This window comes from Notamacropus eugenii, chromosome 2 (genome assembly GCF_028372415.1).
Source record: "Notamacropus eugenii isolate mMacEug1 chromosome 2, mMacEug1.pri_v2, whole genome shotgun sequence".
NCBI lineage: Eukaryota > Metazoa > Chordata > Mammalia > Diprotodontia > Macropodidae > Notamacropus > Notamacropus eugenii.
The window spans coordinates 126,427,585-126,446,761 of NC_092873.1; positions in this window are offsets into that span (position 1 = coordinate 126,427,585).

Consider the following 19,177-nt stretch of genomic DNA (forward strand, 5'->3'; position numbering starts at 1 on the left):
TATTGAAAGAATCCACCAATCAACTCTTGAAAGAGATCCAAAAAGAGAAACTCCTAGGAATATTGTAGCCAAATTCCAGAGTTCCCAGGTCAAGGAAAAAATACTGCAAGCAGCCATAAAGAAACAATTCAAGTATTGTGGAAATACAATCAGGATAACACAAGCTCTAACAGTTTCTCCATTAAGGGATCGAAGGGCTTGGAATATGATATTCCAGAAGTCAAAGGAACTAGGATTAAAACCAAGAATCATCTACCCAGCAAAACTGAGTATAATACTTCATGGGAAAAAATGGTCATTCAATGAAATAGAGGACTTTCAAGTATTCTTGATGAAAAGACCAGAGCTGAAAAGAAAATTTGACTTTCAAACACAAGAATCAAGAGAAGCATGAAAAAGTAAACACGGAAGAAATCACAAAGGACTTACTAAAGTTGAACTGTTTACATTCTTGCATGGAAAGATAATATTTGTAACTCGAAACTTTTCTCACGCATACACACACACACACACACACATACACACACACATATATATATATAGAGAGAGGGGCAGAGAGAGAGAGAGACAGAGAGGCAGAGAGACAGAGAGACAGAGAGCACAGGGAGAGATGAATAAAAAGGGATGATAGCTAAAAAAATAAAATTAATGGGTGAGAGAGGAATATGCTGGGAGGAGAAAGGGAATGGGGCAAATTATCTCTCATAGAAGAGGCAAGGAAAAGCTTTTCCAATGGAGGGGAAAAAGTGGGAGGTGAGAGGGAAAAAGTTAAGCTTACTCTCATCATATTTGACTCAAGGAAGGAATAACATGCACACTCAGTTTGATATGAAAATCTATCTTACGCTACAGGAAAGTAGGGGAGAAGGGGATAAGCATGGTGGGAGGGGATGATGGAAGGGAGGGAAAATGGGAGGAGGGAGCAATTAGAAGTAAACACTCTTGGAGAAGGACAAGGTCAAAAGAGAAAATAGAAGAAATGGGGGGGCACGATAGGATGTAGGGAAATATAGTTGGTCTTACACAACACAACTATTATGGAAGTCATTTGCAAAACTGCACAAGCCTATACTGAATTGCCTCCCTTCTCAGTGGGGATAGGTGAGGAGGGATGAAGGAAGAGAAGTTGAAACTAAAGTTTTAGGAACAAATGTTGAGAAGTGTTTTTGCATGCAACTGGGAAATAAGAAATACGGTAATGGGGTATAGAAATTTATCTTGCCCTACAGGACAAGAGAGAAGATGGAGATAAGGGAAGGGAGGGGTGTTAGAATGGAGGGCACATTGATGGAAGGAGCAATTGAAATGCATGGCATTGTGTGGGGGGAGAGATGGGGAGAAAATTTGGAACTCAAATTTTGGGAAAATGCATGTTGAAAACTCAAAATAAATAAATAAATTTGAAGGAAAAATACAGAAAGCTTCAGTGCCTACCTATGACTTTTAAGTGAAAATAATAACTGCTCTATTTGCCCTTTAAAAACCCTCATAATTTGGCTCCAGAGTCCTTTTTCCACATACATTTCACCACGTTTTCCTTCATTTACTTTATATTCCAATCTAATTAGTCTGGTTGCTGTTTCATATACACTCCGTTTCTTTCCTCCAAGTCTTTGCCTAGTCTGTCCCTGTATGCCTGGAATGCTCTCCCTTTTCACCTCTGTCTATTTGTTGAAATCTCTATAGCCTTCCAAAGCTTTACTTAAGTAATTCTTCCTTCAAGAGGCCTTTCCTTATTTTCCCCATCATTAGTGCTCTCCTTATACTCGATTTCATATTTCTTTTATATTTGGTCATCTACTGTATATGTTGCTTCTTCCTAGTAAAATGTAAGCTCCTTGAGGGCAGTGATATGGATAGGGAATAGAGGTGTGATTTCATTGATATAAGGAACTCCTAGATGAAGACATTGTTCGCCAACACAGATTGGCATCTGCTCTGCAACTTCTAACATTAAAGTGTTGCCTAGAGTACTAAGAGCTTTAACATCTAGCCCAGTGTTTCAAAGCCAATATATGTCCAGGGGAGAACTTGAAGTCAGGTATTCTTGACTCTGATTTCAGCTCTTCATAGGCTATACCATGGCAGTCTCTCTTGAGGGGAGGGGAATGCTTCATTTTATCATTGGGTCTCCATCATTTATCACAAAGCTAAGAGCAAAAGAAGTACTTAATAAATGCTCGCTGAATTGACTGCTTTTAATTTTGCCTTTGTGCTCCAGAGCCCAGCGCACTGCCTGGCACATATTAGGTATTTAATGAATGTTTGTTTAATTAAATGGAGTCAAATCAGTGCTCTTCTATGATATAATCAAATATTTGCAGCAGAAGTTATATTTTAGAGGAAAGATACCAAATCCATTAAAGGAATGTTATTCACTTAAATAAGAAATTGCCTTCTACATCATAATGTGCTTAGAGCATCCTCCCTATTGTCAGAACCTAAGGTACAGAAGCATTTATGGCAAATATTAGAGGCTCTTCCTTTAGCTCTGGAACAGCTAATCCTTCAGAAAATATTAACAGTCTTGAATTCATTTTTCAAAAGTTAGTGACTGGAGGGAATAAACCTTCCACATACATTGTTTGAATAGCCCTGTGTCTTCCTGATTTAGTTAAACTGAGGTGAAGTCATATGATCCTCCAAAAATGTAATTTATATGAAAATGTAATTTACATGAGATCAAGCAGCCTATCCGTAGGAAAAACTCTTGCCATAAATGTGGAACCAACATTGCAGACTCACATTCTTGCTTTGATTTATCAAAAGTGATATTTTTTCTGTAGGCATGATAGACAATTTATTACTGTACATTTATTTTTTTTTTTATAAAAGATTCTATCTTGTTTCTGGATCTTACTGATCCATTTTTTTGGTTGACTGGCCTCTTTTTTTGAGGGGATTGGGAGTATGAAATTTATATCTTTATTAACTGAGTAGTAGACTAGCATATAGGGGCAGCTAGGTGGTGCAGTGGATAGAGTACAGGCCTAGAATCAGGAAGATGACTCTTCCCGAGTTCAAATCTGGCCTTAATACTTACTATCTATGTGATCCTACAAAGTCACTTAACCTTGTTTGCCTCAGTTTCCTTGTTTGTAAAATGGACTGGAGAAGGAAACAGCAAACCACTACACTATTTTTGCCAAGAAAAGCCCTGATGGGGTCATGACTGAAGAAATAACTATCTGAAGACTGTCTTATGTAAGGATGCCCTAAGTCAGGCCACACTGAATTAGTACATCTGTGGAAGTCCTTCAAGGATTGGTCAAAGTAATTCAGAAATTATTTGTCCTTTTACTTCGTGGCATGTATGGTATGTTGGCACTGGAGATTCAAATTCTACTAGAGACAGTGCTATAGCTAGTGTAGGGTGCAACAATGCCCACAGTGATGCCCCAACGTGTTCAAAACACTTATAGGCTTTCATCTGTACAACAGAGCTTATATTTGAGGACATGCTTAGTGCTCCTTGCCCTAAACACAGTTTCTGCTTCCTCTGGTGCAAATGCTTTGCTGCTTCAGATGTTATTCTTACTTTCGCTGCAAAATGTAAGCTATGGTTCTATTTAGGGATGGCACTTTGAACATTTCAACCAAAACATAAATCTTGATGTCAGTTCTTTAAAGTCTTGTGTTAATTTTAAAATTCCAGTCTTGCTAATTTCAGAATCCTGGACACATTCCATCAGCAGGGTCCTATTTAGAAGCCACTGTGGGGTAATGCAAAGTGTACTTGATTTAGAACTGGATAACTTGGGTTTGGATATGTACTTAGCAACTCACTACTTGCATAACCTGGGGAAAGTTAACAAACTTTCTGGACCCCTTTTTTTACATCTGTAAAATGAATAGGCTATTATAACTATTCTTATAGAGTTATTGTAAAGGTCCAAAAGATACGAGACATATTAATGAAGATCCAAGGGTAGCTAGGTGGTACAGCAGATAGAATGTTGAACCTGGAGTCAGGAAGATGAGTCTTACTGAGGTTCAACTCTGGCGTCAGACACATCCTAGCTATGTGACCCTGAGAAAGTCATTTAACTCTGTTTGCCTCAGTTTTCTTATCTGCAAAATGAGCTGGAGAAAGAAATGGCAAACTGCTCTAGTATCTTTGCCAAGAAAACCTCAAAATGGGATCACAAAAAGTCAGACATAGCTAAAAAATGACTGAACAAAATTGAAAATCCAAAGGACAAAGGCATGCTAATGTAGGTGTGCATGTCACTTTGCAAATGGTAAAATACCCGACTCCTGACAGCTCTCTTTACTACTCCTTGTGCCTTTATCACCAATTTTCCTTATTTTAAAGTATGAATGACACAAGAAGCATGAATGAAGTAGAAATCGTGAATGAAACCTGGAATAAGTATTTCATAAACTACAGAAGAGGGGCTGATTGAGCACCATGTAATCCTGAAAAGCTAAACTTAACATCCTTCAAAAATTAAAGCAAATATATTTGAAATTTCTTTCCCTTCCAGACTCATACAGTATCCCTAATACCGAAAGACTGTAGCATACAAGTTTGCTAGAAGCTGTATTTCAGGATATGACATGTGATTCTTTTTACCATCTATAATGTGATGTGAGACCTTTGGAGATAAAGTTTTATGGGACATAAAATCAACATTTTTCTTGTGTGAGTGGATCAAACAGTGGGAGTGGATGGCAGGAAAAGATAAGTGGGAAATGAAGGGTAAGAGATAGTTTTTCCTTGATATTAGACTCTTGCAATAGCCTCTTGCCAGGTTTCTTGACTTCTAGACTTTCTGTTCCAATCTAACCCTCAGGGCATTGCCAGAGTAATTTCCTGAGCACACATGCTAATTATGTCATTCCTGTTCTCAAAAATTTTCAAGGAGTCCCAATTTCCTATCAAAATAAACTACAAATTATACTTCTTGACATTCAAGGCCATCTTTTATCTTGTTCCAACCTACTTTTCCAATCTTATGTCTCATTACTCCCAATCATGTAAGCTATTTGATAGTCAAACTTAACTGATTACCATTCTCTATATTTGTCCTATCCTTTCCCATGTGCAGGGTTTTACTCAGAACATTCCTCTACACCCTCTTATCTTTTTTCTCTTTACTTATTAAAATAATTTCAATTCTCTAAAACCTAGTTTACTTATAATCTTTATCATGTCTTCCTTGATACATGGATCCTTCTTCCCAACTTAAAGGCCTTTCCCTTTTCCAGTTTTTCTTAGCATTTCTTTGTACCTCTTGTATGTGCTTATCATGTTATTATTTAGCTTATACCTGTGTCTTTGTATAAATCTTGCCTGATAGATTGTAGGATCATTGAAGGAACTATCTACATACATATATACATACATTTATTCATTTTTCATGTTCACATAGATTTAGAGCTGAAAAGGACACATCTATTTTTACTCCTTTTTTACAGATAAAGAAAGTAAAGTCAGAAGAATTAAGTGACTAATCTAAAGTCACACAACTTGTAAATATCGGAGCCAGGATTTGAACTCAAGTCCTCTATCTTCAAATATATTATTCCTCTTTCTGCCCCTGTTCTAGTATCAATGAAAAGCCAGAGAGACAGAGTTTCTAGGTAATTAACAATCAATGTATTAATTAAGCTAACTGATAATCAATAAATTGATGATTAGTAGTCTCTCTTGGTAATCAAAGACAAAACCATGGCAATCCCTGAATACTTAAATATGTTTAGTAAAGGATGCACACCTGACAGGTGAAAATCAACTCTGATTTGTGAACAATTGTTGTTGTGTTGTTGTGTTGTGTTTATCCTTAGTTCTCGAAGAGGACCATGACGTCAAAATGATGACATGACTTGCAGTTGACTTTGATTTGAGTGAGGGAGAGGTAAAGTCACCAATCTCACTTTCTTCTACTGTGCCATCTGGATCAAGTGGCCTGATATTCATCAGGAAGGCTAGAGATGGCCCAGGATGCACTGTGAGACCCTGGCCCTTTCAGGCTAAAGTTTTATAGCATTCTTACTTTGAGGGAGATTCAAGGATTCTCATTTAAGGAATAGTCTTCTTTAAGTAGTTGCTCAAGGGATGAGCCCTTTAATAAAAAAAAAAAAAATCAAACTGGGAGGAAAAGACCCTCAGGGTTCTTTGGTAAAAGAGAAACAATTACTATTTAGTATTTACATCCACTCTGTACTAGGTGGTTGGAGACTTGTTGTCCAGGGAATGAGCTCCAGAGGGGATTGGGTTTGAGGCTTGATCTTTGAGCAAGAGAGGTAGCCAGTAAACCCAGAGGAAAAAAGGCAGCTTTTGGGGGTGGAACTCTGGAGGAGGAGGAAGTGAACAATTCATGGACATATTAATGAGGAGGTGGGTTAAAATCTTCAACTTTTACTGCTGAGAATGAGACTTGATCATGAAACTTGGTTGTCTCCAGCAATCTGGATGAAGGAAACCATCTCTACCCAGACTACTCTAGGTGATTTTCTCCTTCTTGAGCTGAGTTCCAGTTTAGATTGCAATGGAGAGAGGCAAAGGGTATGGGCTCAATACTTTGCAGCTAGAATGTACCTAGATTAGATTCTGTTTACACTGTAATCAACTGAAGCTTAGGGACGTACCTGGATCAATACTACATTCAAGGAGGGGACCCATGCCATCCATCTCTTCATTTCTTGACAAGCTACAATCTAGACTCCTCCATTGTGGCTCCCACGGTCATACCTTCCTCCCTCCAATTCTTTTCAGCTTCTTTTTATAGGTTGACTTCTCCCATTATAATGTAAGCTTCTTAAAGAAAAGACAATCCTTTCACGTTTATTTGTATCCAGAGACTTGGCACAGTAATAGTAGAAAATGTTTAGTAAATGATTGTTGATTGACTAACTGATTTGAAGTCTGAAAATCTGTGTTAAAATCATGATTGTCTGCTCAAGTGGCACCTATTATATCAAGTCTTTTCTGATTCTCCATTCCTAACTCAAGGGTTCATTATACTATGATATTACATAGCTATGCATGATCACCTTAAAATATTCTGTGATTCTTTGTTAGAGGTAACATCTTACAGTAGATACGGATCTAGACTTTGAGTCAGAAGGTCTGGGTTTGAATCCTTCCTCAGATTCTTATTAGTTTAACCTCTCTCATCTATAAAATTAAGAGTTTGGACTCAGTGACCTCTGAGTTTCCTCCCAGCTTTAAATCTATGATCTTACTATCTGATATCATTCTACAGAATAACTACTTACTGTTCCATTTGAGGTTTAGGGAGTTGATAAGACCTGCTAATTTTTATCACTTATTTTCCCATCTTAGGCTTGAAATCAAACGAAGTTAAGAATGGGCCAGATGATATAGAATTAACTTAATTTTCTCATGACAGTCAAGGCCCTCCAGAATCTGACTCTGATTTATCTCTCCAGTTTTATTTTATCTTCCTTAACCTTTATATTTTCTAGTCCCTGCCATGAGGGAAGTAGCTGTTCCCTGATCTTGTCCTTCATTCTCATTTCATACATTCGCACAAGATGTCCTCTGTGGATATAATTACCCATTTCTCTTGTCTTTTATTTCAATACTTCTCTCCCTTCAAAACCCACTTCAGTTGCTACCTATTCCATGAAGCCTTTCCTGTAGACTCAAAATGAAAATGCTATCTCCCTCCTCAAATTTTGCTCAGGCATTCTGCCTGGACCTCTTCTTCACATATATTCTATCTCATTTCAGACTTATTGAATACATACCTAACTTGTCCCATTTCTCCCTCCCTCCCTTAAATCATAAACTTCCAGAATGCAAAGAATCTATTGTTTTTTATCCTTGTATCCTGAGCACCTATGTATAACACAGGATAAGGGTTTAATAAACATTTGTCAAATTGAAATACATACTGATTATCTATTTTGTGGGAATATATCGAAAGGATCATTGATTTGGAGTTGGAAGGGACCCTAAAAGCTACTTAATCCAGTATTTTAATTTTATAGTTGAGTCAGAAGTGATCTGCCCAAGTCTCAGTAGCTGACTGGTTCGTCGGCCCTGTAAATCTCCACTCTGCTGTCAAAGTGATAAAGTACAGGTCTGACCATGTCCCACACTAGCATACCACTCCCCATTCAATATACCCTACTGGCTCTCTCTGACCTCCAAGATCAAATATAAAATCCTCTGTTTAGCACTTCATAACACTGTCCTTCCTCCCACTTTTCCACTATTCATATATACCTTACACCCTCTTAACCTCCATGTACCTTGTGGTCCCATGACACCAGCTTCTTTGGTTTTCCTCGAATAATATACTCTTTCTCTTGACTGGGCATTTTCACTGCCTATCTCCCATGCCTATAATGCTCTCCCTTCTCATCTTTGCCTCCTGGTTTCCCTGGCTTTCTTTAAGTCTCAACAAAAATGTCAACTTCTATAGGAAGCCTTTTCTGATGCCCCTTTATGTGTACCTAGAACTTTCCATCTGTTGATTATGTCCAATTTATCTTGTATATATTCTGCTTGCACATAATTGCATTTTGTTTTCCTCTTTAAACTGTGAGCTCCTTGAGAACAGGGACTACTGTTTTGCCTTTCTTTGTTTATATCTCCAGCAATTAGTACTGTGTCTAGCACATAGTAGGTCCTCAAATCAACTGTCACAGGTAATAAATATCAGAACTGGGATTTGAACACCTGATTTCAGTGCAATTTTGGTTGCTTTGTTTAACATACTTTGTCCAACACAGAATTTCTTTAAGGGGATCATTTGTAACTAGGTGATGTTATTAAGGAATGGAAGAAAGGCGGCATGACAAAGGGGATAAAAGACCAGCCTTAGGATGAGGAAAATGTGAATTTGAGTTTCTATTCTGACACATACTGATTATGGGAACCTGGGCAAGAGGCTTAATCTCTCGGTGTCCCCAGGCAAATCTCCAAGACTCTAAATTGCAGGACAGTCACTGATTTGCATTGGTAGAAGGAGATTCCTTGCCTGGAGTTCCTTATGCGAATTCCCCACTTAAAATTTCTGATAAAATCACAGGTCCTAAAGGATGAATGGAAGGAAGAAAAAAAAAAACCTCATTAAACAGATTTCTTAGGAACTCTAGGTGCTTTATTACAGCCTATAATGTGTCAGCTGATTCAATCCTATTTATTAAGTACCTACTGTACGTGCCATTCAGGGTTAGCTGTGCTAATTCTAGATTCTGTGCTAATTTCTAGGATTTCAAAGAAAAAAAAAAAGAGAGAAGGAATTACTTGTGGAGATTACATTCTGTGAGGATGATGATTTTAAGAATTGCTGTAGGCAGGCTGCCTACATCTTTTAAAGTTATCACCATTTTAAATTGGCCCTTAAAGACCTAATAGTTCTTATTCCTTTAAGCAAAGCTGATAGGATCAGGCTATTCTAGCATCATTTTATGCTAAGTGTATTTGGGTGGCTATTCCCACAATTGACAGGGACAAATGAGGTGGGCTGAGGGCACTCTTCATTTGCATTGATCCATGCTAAAGAGACCAATATAACTTCTAATGGAATATGTTGTGAACCTAAAAAACAAGCATGTTTAAGATAAACAGGTTACCTGAACTACAGCCAAATACAGAGGAAGCTCCTCTCTCCCCTCTCCCTTTTAAGACCAGGGTAAGGATAAATTATTTAATTTCTAAAATAACCAATAGCATCTCTGATAGGATGATTAGAATTTTCTTCACCTAGGGAACTTCCATGTGAATTGGTTTGGAGATGGCAGAGGATAGTTAAGATGGAGAGAGATAATAAACAAACAATACAAATTAATTTTTCTCTCATAAAGACAGCAGAAAAGAAGAGAAACTTTAGGAATAATTGATAGTGAAAGGATGAGAGATAAAAAGAGATGGTCTGGGAAGTATTTAATGATTCTTTGTGGCTTTACATCTGTCCCAGTTTTTGTGTTACATTAAAATTTCATTATTTTCACATTTCTTGTTTTCATATTTTGTATCTCCTTCTTTCTGCTAAATTTACCAAGTAATACAATGGAGGGCTTTTGCTGCAAATGTCATCAAATCAGTTACTGGAAATGAATTAAAGTGTTTCAGTGATGCAGTCCTTTCAAAGTGCATTTTCAATTAGTGGCCAAGGATGTGTGTGCAAAATATGCTTTTGAGACATCTCTTCTGAACATGGGGCATTCCAAGAAGAAAGTGAGAACCCGGGATAATGAGAATATTGGTAATTTGGGTAAATTTCACAGGGTTAAATGATTGAATGAAATGGATCAATTTATTAACAAGGTCCATTTTCTGGCAATGCTTTAACTTTAGAATCAGAGATAGGACAAATACAGATAAGATGTGAATTCATTCTTGATCTTCTCAACTTTTTTGTCTGCCACGAAGCAAATTTGGTAGCCCTCATTCCAGTAATAGTGATGAGTGAATTTCACCAATATTGTCTGTTGCTTTATGATCATAAAATATCCTAAATTTCTATTTGAGGACCCCACATGTAACAAGCCCTATTGCCATTTCCTGGTATATCTAATCATGTTGGTTTTAGAATTTGTCTGAAAATGATCGGAAATAAAGAAAGCAACAACTAAGATCCAATTCTGATTTTATCACTGACTTGTCATATAATGTTGGGCAAATCACTCTTTTCCCTTGTTCTTCAGTTTACTTGGCTAGAGATGAGATTATTTCAATACTTATCTCTTCTTTCCCTGAGACATATATAACTCCTAAGAACTTTTTGAAGAAGAATTTAAATGAAAATATGGATTTCTACGTATCAAATTAAATTTACCCATCTTCATATCTCTCACAGTTTCTAGAACATATGGGCACCCAACATTTGTTGGATGAATAAATGAACATTTGCTGTGCATTTAAAAAAATTCAACCTCATATACCTTGTTACGTGCAAAGAGTGTCACAAACTCACTTTTACACAGTCATCAGCTGTCACACACATGATCTCACCACGTGCTTCAGGTGCAACTCACCCAATCCCCAAGTCTCTCATCTTCTCCTCTTCCCTATCTTCATTTTGACTAAGGAGTCTCCTGAGAACTCAGTAATTTGCCATTCAGGTGTGTGTGTATTTATTGTGACATTCTCATTATTGCTTTAAAATGCTTTCATCACTGCCTGAGAGAAAACGTTAGGATACAGGCTTTCACACACAGTCCTACTGGCTCAAGGGCTCAGGGTGGGACCATAGTACAAGCACCTGTTCTTGCCCTATCATTCATTCTTTTTCACATAGGCAGAACCACTGTGGGTGAGTCAAACTTTTGATAATGCCTCCTTTTCTCTCTCCACACAACGGCATTCTTGATAAATGCCCTTCACCTCCTTCACACCCCTACATCCCCAGACCTCCCCCCACACACATGCAGACCTATTTCTGGGATCAGGTACTTGATAGTTCCTTGTATGTGATGCGTCTTTTTTTCACATTCATAATATCTCCCATTCTTTGTCAATTGCTTTGCTTCTCGCTGTGGTTGTTCAGTCATCTTTACTTGTTCTTCATCTGAAGAATAGGGCTTGTGTTTACCACTATCTCTACCACAATTTTTTGGGCATCTTAATGCCTATTAGACAATTAGCTGTTGTAAGTAACTGTGTGCCCTTCTGAATTTGGGCATATATCTGAACCCATCCCAAACTCTATCAAAGAGTACATCTAGTAAGACAATAAGTTAGTTTAAAGGTATTAAGCATATATTACCTTTTATACAATAATCTTTTATACTAGAATAAACCCAGCATGTTTTTCTTATGACAACATATTTCTACTCTCATTTGTGATGTTAAATGAAAACTTGTGTTATGGAACCTGGTGGAATTTCTGACTCATTGCTTTCCTATGTCATGGATCTGTGGATGGATGGATCTGTTGATCTATTCCAATGAAGACAAAGGAAAAAGATGTGCTATTCAGTTTCTTTCCTTTTGGGGTTAAGTTATTATCATTGGTCCTTGCTATTGGAATGCTACATTTTTGAATGACTGACACAGCAGTATCGTTTTGTCTTTCTGGTTCCAATATTTCAAAATTGCTTAGTAATTAGAAGTATTGACTGAAGAGTCTGTCCCCCATTGAGACTATCTAAATAGAATAGGCAACTCCTATGCAATCAACCCAACTTAAAAGCAATAAGGCAATGATGTGACTTGATTGATATTACTAACATTTGCACAATGGAAATCCTGACATGTGCTCGTGTCATGCGATACTAGAGGGAGAGAGAGAGAAAAAGAGAGATGAATGTGGTGATGGATGGATCCAGATGGATCTAGAAGGAGGAAAGAAGGGAGAGAGAGAGAGAGAGAGAGAGAGAGAGAGAGAGAGAGAGAGAGAGAGAGAGAGAGAGAGAGAGGGAGGGAGGGAGGGAGGGAGGGAGGGAGAGAGAGACTTTGGGATTCTGAAGCATTTTTTGAGGAGTATAACTGGCACTTTTGTTATCATGAAGGGGTATTTCCCTAAGAACTTCCCTATGAGGCAGTTAGGAATCACAAAATCTTAAAATTGGGAGAGATTTTGAAAGATATCTAGTCCAACCTGTATCTATAAAAATTCCTGCCATAATTTACCTAAAAGTGGTCATCCAACCTTTGCTCAATGACCTCTAGCGGAAAGAACCTATAAGCTCCTGGATCAGCCCAGGTCCTTTTAGATGAATCTAGTCATTATGAAGTTCTCTTTTCACCAAGATTAAATTTATATTTGAGCAGCTGCTATCCATTGTTACTCCTAGTAGTTTTTCTGGACTTCATAGAATATGTCTAATCCCTCCTCCACATTGAAGTCATTCAAATATTTTTGGAGTGGCAAAGAACTGAAAACAGAGTTGGCATCCATCTTGGGTAACGATGGAACAAACTGTAGTATAGAACTGTAATGAAAAATTATTGGGTCCCCCAAAATGAACACTATAAGGGTATTTGGAGAAACATGAAATTATTTATATAAGCTGATACAGAACAGCTATAGGAAGTGTATGATCAGAATTTATATAGAATCAAGAGAATTGTAAAAACTCTCTCTCCCTCTCTCTCTCTCTCTTTCTCTCTCTCTCTCTGTCTCTTTCTCTCTCTCTGTCTCTCTTTCTGTCTCTCACACACACACACCTACCAAACCAAAGAATGGTCCTAGAAAACTTGTATGAATCACTTTACTGCTTTGAATTTCAATTTCCTCAACTATAAAATTAAAGGATTGGCTTACTTGGTCTCTCTGGTACATTCCCATTCAAGTTTTGTACTCCAATAATCCTATGACATCTCTCCTCTTTGCAGAAATGTGGGGATCTACTAGGACAGAATTCTGCAAACATTGTCAGATGTAGTCACTGTGTTGGTTGCTTGTGTTTAACTTTTTTTTTTCTTTTTTTACAAGGAAGAATTCTAGTTTGAGGTGGGGGGAATGAGGTCTATCCAGAAATGACAGTAATATAAAATCAAAAGACATCCATGAAATATTTCAAAGCAAAAAGAAATCAGTTTTGAGGCATGTGCTAAAGAGGTCAGCAACATATGGATGGTCCCTGTTTAAGTTCTGAACTCAGTTTCTCTCTGTTCCTCAGTTAAATACCATCCTTCTACCTAATGCAGGTATCTTGAAAATCCACAATACTGATCATAAAAAGGACAGGTTAGGAAGGTAAGAATAAATCTATATAAACATAAATTCATGTTTGGAAAGACAATGCAAAATACAAGCCCTGCCGATATAACTCAGCAGTGTTATAGGAAGTAAGGATAATACCTTTGGCATAACATTGTCCTGACAATTCTTTCTTCAGCATTCATAGCACCAACAGGTCAGAGTTCTTTTTACTCTAGTTACATGACCCATGCACATTGAGCAGAGACCATATAATCTGCAGTTCTCTGCAGGATTGGAAGAAGGCTGATAATTGAAATAACCCTAGAGATGACAGCTGGATAAAAATGTGGTGATGTTGTAATGCTCTTGTCAAACTTGTGTGAAACGGCTATTCATGGCTTCTTGGAGAGGAAGAATTAGAGGAGAGTGGGGATAGTCCTGGGTTTGAAGTCAAAGACCTTGGATTCAAATCCTAGCTCTGCCCCTAGAGACCTATGTCATGTTGGGTAAGTCAATAAACCTCCCTGGATCTCAGTGTTTTCATTTGTAAAATAACAAATTTGGACTAGATGATTGAAATTCCTTCGGGCACTAGATCTAAAATCCTAAGGGTTAGGACTTGGGATCCATGACTGACGGTACAATGGTTGGAGCACTCCACAGTATGGCACTGTGTTTTCACATAGATTGTTGATTGTTAATTTAACTGAGGCAAGAGTGTCAGCATTTATTAAACCTGTCTTTAGGCATTCACAAGGTTCAAGAGGAAAGGGGGTTTAAAACATGTCAGAGGCATTTCAAAATCCTTAGGCCTGGATTTGTTCGATATCTTCCTTAACCTTCCTTCTTTAAACCAAAAGATATTTAAATTTTAAATAAGCATTCAAATACCACAAGGCAAATACAAGAGAAATGTCCAGCTTTGCTAATACTGATAGGCATTTTGGCCTTTGTGTATGTGTGCTGCTGCTGAAATGCTTAGATTTTTATCCCCAAGAGTACCACAGTCTTCATTCAGCTGGAACAACTGAAAGGATGACTGAGATAACAACATTCTGGCCAGAATGTCGACAGTGATTTTCATCTTGATGATGCTTTTTATTTTCTCTGCCTCTGAAAGAAAGGAAAATGTGGCCTTTTCTTTCTCTTGTATTTTAATTGGATGGCACATCTCGTTCCTTAATATGTTGTTGGCTACCTTCCGTTTATTTCAGGAATATATTTTATCAGGAGTAGCTTTCAATGATAAGAGATCATATACAAATGATCTTTAAAGAAGGAAGGAATAAAAAAGTTAGTTTTACTTCTATCTCCACTCTGTCATCCAATGAAAGAGTCTTCAGTTCTTTCTTTTTTAATTTTTAAAGTAAAATTTTGTTCTTGTCTTTTTTTACATGCATTGTGTTTCCAATGTATTCCTCCTTTCTCATTCTACCAGAAAACCATCCTTTATGTCACACACCACACACACACACACACACACATACACACACATATAGAGTGTTAAAGTATGTAGGGGACTGCGTGTGGGAGAGAGGGGAGCAGTTCAGCAAAACTAACCAATTTATTGAAAAATTCTGACATCTGAAGTGTTCTTCACTCATAGTTTGCTGCCTCCTCCAGTCTTTTCCAAAGGAAAGCTGCCTTGTGCACCTGTTACTTGTTATTATTGATTTAGTACATTTTTTTTTCAAGTTCCCAATACATCTTTGCCTCTTTGTTTTCTGGTTTCTCCTTTATCTCTGTTGCCTCTTCTTCCCATATAATTCATTGAAGTCAGCTTTTGGATGGTTTTCTATAAAGCTAACCCCCTCTCTCTTCTTTGAATTGGATGAAAGCATGCTTGAGGGATTTCAAAGAGAGAGCAATTGTACTGTGGTTCAAGCATTTCCTTATATGGAGAGAGATATGTCTGGTCACTATTGCCAAGTTGGTTGAGCAACAAACAAAAGTTGTTTAAAACTAGCAAGAATTATAGAGCTTGACTCTTAAGAGTATACCTCGGTCACACATTCTCTGGAATTATGGCCCTAGCCCTGGTTATCTGTGCCGTTTTATGAAAAAATATTTATACCAGCTATACATCTTTTGACCCTCAGCATCTCTGATTTATAATGATCTTAACACATTTATGTGCTTGTGATTTTAGTCCTTTGTTATGTGTTTATGTGTGTGTTTGAGGTCAGATAGCTCACGCTGTGTAGTTGTACATCACAATATCGATAGCAGATACATTTTCTGATACACCGGGTGGCTTTCTAAAAGCACTTTCTTTAAATTCTCAGTAACAAGTGATGTGTAAATACATAGCACGTGCTTATTTAATTTTCTCCTAAAGCTTACCTGACACACTTCGCTTACAATTCTCTCTCCGCTTCACATAGATTGTACTGTAGATTAAAATATCTCTTTTGCCAATGCCTTTCAATATTTTTGATGTTCAAAGTGATTATAATTTCATTTTTCACTGTAATATTTTTTAGCCACTTGGCTTATTTATAACAACTCGGGATTGGGGGATGGGTTAGGAAATGGATTTTGAGAAGAGACATTCATTAGCAGGCAAGTATATGGGCATTACAAAAGTCTGCCTGACTCACAAAGCAGAAACGGCATTTAGTATCCAAGGCCGTCCACTTCCAGACAAAATTAGCAAAGGCTTCAGTGAAGTTAAAGCCTGCTGGTTGCAAAATTGGAAATTGGTTTCCTGGGGCTCTCTGTAAACTCTTCATTACTTTACTCAATCATGGTTCATTAGCAAGTTAACAGACAGAAGACCAGTGCACATTGGGAGATGTTTGGAGCCAGCCCTTCCATCTCCTTGAACATCACTTAAAACTCGAATGTCACAGCAGATTAGGCATTGAATCAAACTGCATTTTCTAGTAATGCTGTACACAGTCAGCTCACAGATCCTAGTCACTTAGCCTCTTGAAATTGTCAGATATTTTTCTTTTATTGTGCATTTTAAGATATGTATATGTGTTTATGAATGTAGGTATAACAAAGGTTTTAATTCAAAGTAAATGATGGAACAAGTAAAGGATCTCCAAAGGCTTTGGAGAGAGAAACTATGGTGAGAGGCACAATTAAAGTGAATGTAATGGGTCTCATTAACTTGAACCTAATTCATTGGAGGGGAAACAATCTTCTGAGACATCAAGGTATTTAAATGTAGCACAAAAAATAGCCAGACAAACATAGCCTTGGCACAAGAAATGTGACCATTTTGATCAACCTGAGTAATCGAACTTAGCCTTGTCAGATGAAAGAAAATTTTACTTAGTGGCTAGTCCTTGAAATTCTTTTCATGGTCTTGTGACTTCGTGAGTCTTAAGATCAATTAGAAAATAAAGTATATTTCCATCTTGGTACAAAGGATGTATGTGTGTGAGTGTGTGTGTGTGTGTGTGTGTTGTGTGTGTGTATAAAACTCTCAGGATGCCTCTTGCTTCACTGAGAAATGTATTGGCTAGACTCAATTAGTGGAGCTCCTCATGTGGTGACTAGTACCCCTGTGTTGGTGTGTGTATTTCACATTTCTTTTGCTAAGGCTTCCACTGGGATCTCAATATTCAGTAAGTACAACTCTACCGGGTGAAATAAAGAGGAATGGATGGTCAATCTATTAAGGATCAGTAGTTCAGTGGTGGGGTTGATAGAAAGACTGTGAATAGATTGCAAATTACTCCTCAAAAAGTCAGTATAGTAGCAGTGTGTCGCCATCAATGATCATCACCCCCAAAAGGTATTAATTTAACACTTCCTTTTGGAAAGAAGGAAGGAAGATGAATGTGATTTATCTTGGCTCTGGTGCTGTCCCTAGAGTTCTAGGGTTTTTGCACATTTTTTTTTCACTTGGTTGTATTCTTGCATTTATTGAAAAATGTCCATGTAAGGGTCTTTATCATTTTTTCATTTGTTTTCTGCTATTTTTTTTAAATAAGAGGATGTATTTTCATGAAATTCTTCTTGTATAACTACAGATGAGTGTCCATTTATTTAGCCACTTACCTCTACTCCTGTCTAACATATCAAAACTTGGTAAATGAGATATTTTCCCTTCTCTCGGACTATTTTATTCAATAGCAACCACTTTAATTATAAGTTCATTTATATTCAAGATATAGAACTTTGGTGTCACTTATTTATTCTTGACACTAATTAGTGAATGAATTAGAAATCTTTATAGAAACTCACTCTATAGGCAAATCCAATAATGAGGTAGAGTTCCCTCTGGTCTGTGCTCCCAAAGCTGTTCTACATATGATCCAAACTTGGGAGTACAAGTTGAGTTTGGTTGAAGGCTTTGCTTTGTTTTTTAAGTAACTACAAGGGGTTCAATTTATCTTGGCTCACCCACATGTTTTGACACTCCATAGGTCAACACAGATTGTCATGCCTATTTGCAGATAGGCCTAGGGAACAGGCTGGATGTGATGCATCAAGAATCTAAAATATACCTACTGGTCTGGCCTAGAAACCATCCTAATTCCCATCCAAATTGTGAGTGAATAGGAGTTTGGGAATAACTTTGGCAGTATAATCCTCATGAGCCCTTCCTAATTTGGATTTCTTTCACTCATGGAACTGCTTGGGATTTATTTGAGTATGATTATAGAAGGGTCACTTTAGTGAACTCCCAGGATAAAAACTCCCTCCACAACCCTGGGAGTTGTTTCCACAAACCAATGCAGAATTCTGACTTAGCATATAGAAACACCCATGATTTAGTAGAAATATTGCAGGGTATTGTGTGGACCTAAGGCACATATTGGTTAAATGGTACAGGATCACTTAACCAATATGAGTCCGAGGAAGAATTTGAAGTGGGATCCTTTTGATTCTAAGCTCTTGGTCTCATTTTAACAGTATATACTGAATTTCCAGTCATAGAATCATAGGCTTTTAGAGCTAAAAATTGAAAAGGATCTTGAGTCCAATTCTCTCCTTTTATAGAAGAAAAAATTAAGGCCCAGAAAAGGTTTGACTTTCCTAGGGTAGTACAGCTAGTAATTATCTCAGACAGGATTGGAACCCAAATCTTCCTGACTTCTTGATGGTATGCAGCCAGACTATTGCTTTGTCCTAAGTCTTGATTTGCCTTTTCTTTTTTGTTGTTATCACTTCTTGACTTTATTTCTTCTTGTTTTGGCTTTATGGTCTCTTTACCTAGAGATACCTTTTATCCCCCTGTATAAGAACTCAGAATCATTTATTGCACTCACATAAAAATGTCCCTAAGACTAAAAAATAACCCCAAATGTCTAAAACTCCACTTCACATTTGTTGATCCAGTCCTTTTTTTTAGTATAATGATATCTTTGCTTAAATTGTAAACTCTTAGCAAATAGGCATCCTGCAATTTTTAATAATTTTGTTAATAAAAATAGCACCAAGAAGCTTAAAAAATATTGACTAATTTTACTCATTCATATCACCCTAGTTAGCCATTTCTAGAATTTTTCCCTTGCTAATTTATTAGCTATCATTAAAAATTCAGTAAATTATTAGAGAATATTGCCTGGCTTTAATCTTTGGTGAATTTATTCCCCCAAAACCTGGTATCATAGATGCTAATATCTTTTAGGGCCTGGGTACACTTT